Genomic DNA, 6,392 nt, shown 5'->3' on the forward strand with positions numbered 1-6,392 from the left:
ATCATTAACAAAAGAAATAGAATAGTAAATATGTACAAGTAAAATAAATGGAGTAATAAATCTGTACAAATATATACAAGTGCTGCGGGGAGGGGAAAGGGGTAGGGCGGGGGGATGGGGAGGAGAGGAAAAAGGGGGCTCAGTCTGAGAATATGTAATGATGATAATGATGGCATTTGTTATGCGCTGACTATGTGCCGAGCACTGTTCTAAGTGCTGGGGTAGATACAAGGTCATCAGGTTGTCCCACGTGGGGTTCACGGTCTAAATCCCCATTTTACAGATGAGGCAACTGAGGCAGAGAGAGCCAGAGGAGAAGACCTGAACCCCATTTGAGAGCAAAGGAAAGGGACCCCTGGGCCTGTCTGGGTAAAGCTGGAGGGATCTCAGATGAGCGGCACCAGAAAAGAGGTCCAGATGTTGTCTGGGGTGGGTGTCACAGTGCCCGATGTGGTCAGAAGGGAGCCAGATTCCCAGCCGTGGGAGAGACCGAGGCCCCAGAGTGGTTTATCTACTCAGGAATAATCCAGAGATGGATTGGGTTGTTGCGGGGGTGACTAAAGGAATTCTTGGTAATATTGCATGCCGGGCTTTATGGGTGGAACTGCACGAATCTGGGGCTGGGCCCATTAGAGCGGAAGCTACTTCATCATCATCATCAATCGTATTTATTAAGCGCTTACTGTGTGCAGAGCACTGTACTAAGCGCTTGGGAAGTACAAGTTGGCAACATCTAGAGACAGTACCTACCCAACAGTGGGCTCACAGTCTAAAAGGGGGAGACAGAGAACAAAACGAAACATACTAACAAAATAAAATAAATAGAATAGATATGTACAAGTAAAATAAATAGAGTAACAAATATGTATAAACATATATACATATATACAGGTGCAGTGGGGAAGGGAAGGAGGTAAGATGGGGGGAATGGAGAGGGGAAACTCTTGAGAATACTTGAGAATAGGAAACATGCTTCTCGCTTCTGTTGTACTTTACCAAATGCTTAAGACACGCCATTGCAAATACCCTAGTAAACAGTATTAATCAACTGTTTTAAACTTATCACGTTCACAGCAGAACTTCTTATATTCCCAGCCAAATACTACCCTCCCTGTGACTTTCCCGTCACTGCAGGCAACACCACCATCCTTCCTGTCTCACAAGCCCATTACTCATTCACTCATTTCATTCATTCAATCGTATTTATTGAGCGCTTACTGTGTGCAGAGCACTGTACAAAGCGCTTGGGAAGTACAAGTTGGCGATATATAGAGACGGTCCCTACCCAACAACGGGCTCACAGTCGTTAGCATCATCCTTGACTCATCTCTCATTCAACACACATATTCAGTCTGTCACCAAATCCCGTCAGTTCAACCATCCCAAAATGGCTAAACTCCGCCCTTTCCTCTCCATCCAAACTGCTATCATATTAATCCAAGCATGTATTCTATCCCACTTCGATTAACGCGTCAGCCTCCTTGCTGACCTCTCTGCCTCCTGTCACTCCCGAGTCCATACTTTACTCTGCTGCCCAGATGACTTTTCTATAAAAACGTTCAGTTCGGGTTTCCTTTTCTATAGAGACGGTCGGTTTGGGTTTCCCCACTCCTCAAGAACCTCCTGTGGTTGCCCATTCACCTTCGCATCAAACGGAAAATCCTCATCATCACCTTTAAAGCACTCGATAACCTTGCCCCCTCCTACCTTACCCGGATTTCATACTGCAAAAAAGCCCACACATTTCACTCTTCTAACGTCAACCTATGCACTCTACCTCCATCTTCTCCAACTCACTGCTGACCTCTCGCACATATCCTGCTTCCAGCCTGGAACTCCCTCCCTCTATGACTTTGTGTATTGCTCTGCAGAGAGTAAGTGTGCTCTGTAAATTGATCATGGTATCTGTTAAGCACTTTTAAGTAATGGGGAAGGTACAAGTTAATTTGGTTGGACACAGCCCCTGTCCTGCGTGGGGTTCACAGTCTCAGTACGAGGGAGAACAGGTAGCCCCCTTTTACATACGAGATAACAGAAGCACGGAGAAATTGTGATTTGCCCAAGGTCACACAGCAAGCAATTGGCAGAGCCGGGATAAGAACCCAGGTCCTTCTCACTCCCCGGCCCGTGCTCTCAACACTAGGCCATGCTGCTTCACAATTGATTGATTTATTGATTTAAGGGTACAAGATGCAGGGAGATACACTCAGTGGCTCCTCTTAGGGGGAGGCCTTCCCAGACTGAGCCCCTTCCTTCCTCTCCCCCTCGTCCCCCTCTCCATCCCCCCCATCTTACCTCCTTCCCTTCCCCACAGCACCTGTGTATATGTATATATGTTTGTACAGATTTATTACTCTATTTATTTATTTATTTATTTTATTTGTACATATCTATTCTATTTATTTTATTTTGCTAGTATGTTTGGTTTTGTTCTCTGTCTCCCCCTTTTAGACTGTGAGCCCACTGTTGGGTAGGGACTGTCTCTATATGTTGCCAATTTGTACTTCCCAAGTGCTTAGTACAGTGCTCTGCACATAGTAAGCGCTCAATAAATACGATTGATGATGATGATGATTAATTAATTCATTCAATCAATCGTATTTATTGAGCGCTTACTGTGTGCAGAGCACTGGACTAAGCGCTTGGGAAGTACAAGTTGGCAACATATAGAGACGGTCCCTACCCAACAACAGGCTCACAGTCTAATCAATCAATCAATCAATCATATTGAGCGCTTACTGTGTGCAGAGCACTGTACTAAGCGCTTGGGAAGTACAAGTTGGCAACATATAGAGACAGTCCCTACACAACAGTGGGCTCACAGTCTAAAAGGGGTCTAGAGTCTAGACTCATAGTCTAGCGACTTAGAGAAGCAGCGAGGCTTAGTGGATAGAGCATGAACCTAGAAGTCAGGTCTTGGGTTCTAATGCCGACTCCGCCACTTCTGCTGTGTGACCTTGGGCAAGTCACTTCACTTCTCCGGGCCTCAATGACCTCATCTGTAATATGGGGATTGACAGTGAGCACCGCGCGGGACAGAAAGTGGGTCCAACCTAACTTGGATCCACCCCAGCGCTTAGAATGGTGCTTGGCACATAGTAAGCACTTAAATACCATCCTCATTTTCCTTCCATCCACTGTGAGCTTTATCATCGCGGTTATTGTCTCCCGTCTCCCCAGCAGCTTCGGAAGATGAAGGCATCACTGTCCGCTTCTGGAACGGAAAGACGGCCCGCGTCCCCCCGGGGGTTGCGGTGTGGATTTCCCTCGCTCGCTGGGCAAAGATCACGGAGGCCCTGCGCAGACCCCTGACCGGCAGGCTGAAGTTGCTGGAAACCCTCGGGCCTAGCCTCGGGCCTCCGGCCTGCCAGCTCCCGGGACCCATCCCCGGCACGGTGGTGGGTGGGCTTCTCCGGGACTATCTCCCGTGCCCTTACGGCTGGTTCTTTCACCCCCACCGAGGGTGTGGGGGCTATCGGCTGACTTGCCCCAGCCACGTCTGCTGCCGCTGTTTGCCATCCTGCCGTGACTGGTGGTGTCTCGGCCGGCCGCGGCGGGGGTCGGCCGGAGACCTCGCAGAGCAGGAGCCGGTGGCTTGGCCGAGGCTCCTGGAGCTGGAGGGCCCCAAGGAGGAAGAGACTTCAGCTCCTGCTGCTGCTGCTGAGGTGCCATCCACCTCTTCTAGCTCTTCCGACGAGGGGGATTCAGGGAATCACCTGGATCCACCGGGCCCCTCCTGGACCTCGACCGTAGACCGTGCTGTCAACACGGACGCCAGCCTTCTTGGAAAGGCCCCAAGACAGCAAGGCCCCCACCCCCCTGGATGGCGGTACTGGAAGAGATGTGGCCTCGAACCCCCTCCCAGGAAGCCTGGTAAGATGCAGATTGAGGACTCCCGTGGGGGGCTTGGATAATAATAATAATAACAATGATGGCATTTATTAAGCGCTTACTATGTGCAAAGCACCGTTCTAAGCGCTGGGGAGTTTACAAGGTGATCAGGTTGTCCCACGGGGGGCTCACAGTCTTCATCCCCATTTTACAGATGAGGGAACTGAGGCCCGGAGAAGTGAAGTGACTTGCCCAAAGTCACACAGCTGACAAGTGGAAACCACTCACTCCCTTTCCCTTGCTGGCCAGGCCATCCCTAACTGTTCCCTGGGCTTCTCTGGGGATGGGTGGAAAGCAGTCCGGGGGAAAGGGTTTTTTTTTTTAAGGGCATTTCGTAATAATAATTATGGTATTTGTTAAGCTCTATGTGCCAGGCACTCTACTAAGCACTGGGATAGATGCAAGCACATTGGGGTGGACACAGTCCCTTGTCCCATGTGGTGCTCACAATAATAATAATGATTATTATTATTATGTGTTAAGCACCAACTATGTGCCAAGCACCGTTCTAAGCACTGGGGTCGATACAAGTTAATTAGGTTGTCTCATTGTCCCATGTGGGGCTCACAGTCTTCATCCCCATTTTTACAGATGAGGTAACTGAGGCACAGAGAAGTTATGTGACTTGCCTCTCCCCCTCCTTCCCCTCCCCATCCCCCCCGCCTTACCTCCTTCCCCTCCCCACAGCACCTGTATATATGCTTGTACATATTTATTACTCTATTTTACTTGTACATATTTACTATTCTTTTTATTTTAATATTTTTTTTTTGTTGTCTGTCTCCCCCTTCTATTCATTCTTTCATTCAATCGTATTTATTGAGTGCTTACTGTGTGCAGAGCACTGTACTAAGCGCTTGGGAAGTACAAGTTGGCAACATATAGAGACGGTCCCTACCCAACAGCGGGCTCCCAGAGTAATAAATCTGTACAAACATATATACAGGTGCTGTGGGGAGGGGAAGGAGGTAGGGTGGGGGGGATGGGGAGGAGGAGAGGAAAAAGGGGGGCTCAGTCTGGGAAGGCCTCCTGGAGGAGGTGAGCTCTCAGTAGGGCTTTGAAGGGAGGAAGAGAGCTAGCTTGGCGGATGTGTGGAGGGAGGACATTCCGGGCCAGGGGGAGGACGTGGGACGGGGGTCGACGGCGGGACGGGCGAGAATGAGGCCCAGTGAGGAGGTTAGCAGCAGAGGAGTGGAGGGTGCAGGCTGGGCTGGAGAAGGAGAGAAGCTCATTTTTGGCAGGGAATGTGTCTACCAACTCTGTTGTACTCTCTCAAGCACTTAGTACAGTGCTCTGCACACAGTGAGCCCTCAATAAATACCCTTGATTACACAGTAAAAGTAAGATTTCACCTATTTTAGCCATATCTCTGCAGATATATACCTACCTCCCGACTAACCCTGATGAGAGAGAGCTTTCAGGCCCCCAAATACCCCATCCCTGGAGGTTCCTTTGGTTCACGGCTTGTAGTCGGTGAAGGGCTACTCCATTCATCATCATCATCAATCGTATTTATTGAGTGCTTACTGTGTGCAGAGCACTGTACTAAGCGCTTGGGAAGTACAAGTTGGCAACATATAGAGACAGTCCCTACCCAACAGTGGGCTCACAGTCTAAAAGGGGGAGACAGAGAACAAAACCAAACATACTAACAAAATAAAATAAATAGAATAGATATGTACAAGTAAAATAAATAAATAAATAAATAGAGTAATAAATACGTACAAACATATATACATATATACAGGTGCTGTGGGGAAGGGAAGGAGGTAAGATGGGGGGATGGAGAGGGGGACGAGGGGGAGAGGAAGGAAGGGACTCAGTCTGGGAAGGCCTCCTGGAGGAGGTGAGCTCTCAGTAGGGCCTTGAAGGGAGGAAGAGAGCTAGCTTGGCGGATGGGCAGAGGGAGGGCATTCCAGGCCCGGGGGATGATGTGGGCCGGGGGTTGATGGCGGGACAGGCGAGAACGAGGTACGGTGAGGAGATCAGCGGTGGAGGAGCAGAGGGTGCTGGCTGGGCTGTAGAAGGAGAGAAGGGAGGTGAGGTAGGAGGGGGCGAGGGGATGGACAGCCTGGAAGCCCAGGGTGAGGAGTTTCTGCCTGATGCGCAGATTGATTGGTAGCCACTGGAGATTTTTGAGACCATTCCAGACCAACCCTACTCAGATTCTGGAAATCTTTTCCCAGGAAGCAGTCTCCTCAGGAGCAGATGGGGAGAAGGGAAGCCCGGATCCAGAAGCATTTCCTCTTGGGACCCTGCCTGCACAACTCCAACTAATCGGAGTGCCCTGTTTGAAGTCATCTCCACACCATTACAGTGGCCAGTCACGGTGAAGGACATCCTACTTCACGAGGACTTTAAGCCATTCCCGAGCGTGAGTCCCCCTGTGATCGTGGAAACCTAAGTGCTTGAGTATCTATTGTGTGTAGGGCACCGTACCAACGGCTTAGGAGAAGCAGCGTGGCTCAGTGGAAAGAGCCCGGGCTTTGGAGTCAGAGGTC

The sequence above is a fragment of the Tachyglossus aculeatus genome, chromosome 22 (genome assembly GCF_015852505.1).
Source record: "Tachyglossus aculeatus isolate mTacAcu1 chromosome 22, mTacAcu1.pri, whole genome shotgun sequence".
Taxonomy (NCBI): Eukaryota; Metazoa; Chordata; class Mammalia; order Monotremata; family Tachyglossidae; genus Tachyglossus; species Tachyglossus aculeatus.